The sequence below is a fragment of the Penaeus japonicus genome, unplaced genomic scaffold (genome assembly GCF_977035675.1).
Source record: "Penaeus japonicus unplaced genomic scaffold, GWHDUDI00000001_assembly GWHDUDI00000023, whole genome shotgun sequence".
Taxonomy (NCBI): domain Eukaryota; kingdom Metazoa; phylum Arthropoda; class Malacostraca; order Decapoda; family Penaeidae; genus Penaeus; species Penaeus japonicus.
The window spans coordinates 8,883,896-8,886,395 of NW_028234425.1; positions in this window are offsets into that span (position 1 = coordinate 8,883,896).

Here is a 2,500-nt window from a genome sequence, read left to right on the forward strand (position 1 = left end):
AAAAAAAAAAAAAAATAGAAAAAAATAATGATAAGGAAAAGAAAAAAAAAAAAAAAAAAAAAAAAAAAAAAAAAGTCAAAGAAATGAAAACTCCAAAGAGCTCCCTCCGTGGATCAAGAGGCAGAGATCGCATGAATGACGAGGTGCTCGCTTCCACCGGCTTAATTTATCCAGCCCAGCAGGTGATAGAGGGAGGAGTGGGCTGTGATGAGAACCGAGGGGGAAAAGGAGAGTGATGATGGTGGTGATACGAAAGAAAAGACCGGAAGGTGGGATTTACTTCTTCTTTTTCTCGTCTCTTTCTTTGGTAATGACCAATCGTGACCTTGTTCTCCTTTGAACGTTATCTAATGTCTTGTACACACACACGCACACACACACACACACACATACACACACACACACACGCACGCACACGCACACGCACACGCACACACACACACACACATACACACACACACACACACACACACACACACACACACACACACACACACACACACACACACACACACATATATATATATACATGAGTGAGTGTGTGTGTATTTTTTTTTTCCATAAATTGCCTTTTTTTTTATCAGAGCGTCTGTCCTTTTAATAATATGCGTGGCAACCCTGACGCTTGCATTCACGGACAAGATTATGACTTCAACATTAATAGTATTGAAAGGAACACATACATCTCAATTCCCTTATTGTGACATTGAAAATACATTCCAATCAATATAAAACCAACCCTAGCACATTTATTTCTATTTAATAGGACCTAGACTCTACATCCAGTGATGAAATTTATAGAAAAAAAACAAACACGAGAAGAAAATAAATTATTTTGAGTGGCAATAAATTTCCAAATGTTTCTGAACTAAATCGGACTTGCAAATAAAAGAATATATTTGAATGAGTTAAGGCAAGTTGGAAATGTGAAATGGGTAAGTTTTATCTGTCAGAAACCCATAACAGTTTTATTTGTACCATAAAATCTATGCAGGTGATAAACAAAAAATCTGCTTTAAAATTGTTTTGGAAAATATATGGAACTGGTACGGATCTGTCTACGTATATATCTTTCTCTATCTCTATCTATCTATATGTATGTATGTATATTTACACACACACACACACACACACACACACACACACACACATATATATATATATATATATATATATATATATATATATAGAGAGAGAGAGAGAGAGAGAGAGAGAGAGAGAGAGAGAGAGAGAGAGAGAGAGAGAGAGAGAGAGAGAGAGTGAGAGAGAGAGAGAGAGAGAGAGAGAGAGAGAGAGAGAGAGAGGAGAGAGAGAGAGAGAGAGAGAGAGAGAGAGAGAGAGAGAGAGAGAGAGAGAGAGAGAGAGAGAGAGAGGAGGGAGGGGTTTAGAAAAGGAAGAAGAGATAGAGATAGATAGAGAGAGGGAGAGAAGAAGAGAGAGAGGGGTGGGGGGGGTAGAGATAGAGAGAAAGAAAGAAAGAGAGAGAGAGAGAGGAGATAGAGATAAAGAGGTAGAAAGAGAGGGAGAAGAGGGAAAGGGTTAGGGAAGGAAAAAGAGATATATAGACAGATAGAGAGAGAGAGAGAGAAAAAAAAAATATATATATATAAAGGATGGAGGAGGGGAGGGGCAGAGACAATGGAAAACACCCAACCCTAAAAAAAAAAGTCACAAAGAGAAATATGCAACATACAAACCCGCAAGGTCTCTTGAGGAAATAGGAAGTTGCTAAGAAATAGCTAAAACAATAATAGAGTTTGCGTCACGTCCTCTTTGCAGGTATCTGTCCCATCCTACACACAGCAGAAGCAGCATCCTATTCTCCCATGGGAAATTAGTCAGCAGATAGCAACTGTTCCGTTGGAAGTTTTATCCTTAGCAGGTCACAAGGAGCAGAGATTGTTTTATTTTGCTTTTGTTACTGTTGTTTTAAGGGCTTCGCTTTGTGATGCTTATTGAGGACGTTTCTTAATCGATTTTCTGTATGAAGGAAGAGATTGAAAAGCACAATAAGGAAACTTGACGTGAAGAATAGTTGTCAAGTAGGGCGGATAGGACTATTACTAGGAGGCGGGGGGGGGGGGGGGAGGAGGGAGAAAGAGACCCTGGCGCACTATTGTCTTCGGTACTAGACCACGTATGTTGCCAGATACTAGCATGATTGTACATCTATATGCACATCTATCTATATATGTATGCATTTATAACCATATATATGTATGTGCACGTATATATATACATATATATATATATGTGTGTGTGTGTGTGTGTGTGTGTGTGTGTGTGTGTGTGTGTGTGTGTGTGTGTGTGTGTGTGTATGTATGTATCTCATCATCATCATCAGGCTATATCATTCCACTGCAGGACGTAGGCTTTTTTCGTATCATTCCGGTCTTGTGCCCCCTGCTCCGGTTTTAGCTCCGAATTTGGTTATATAAGCGCCCAATCATATTTTTGTCCTTGGTCTCTATACGCTATCTCTTCCTCATTCTATTGCTTT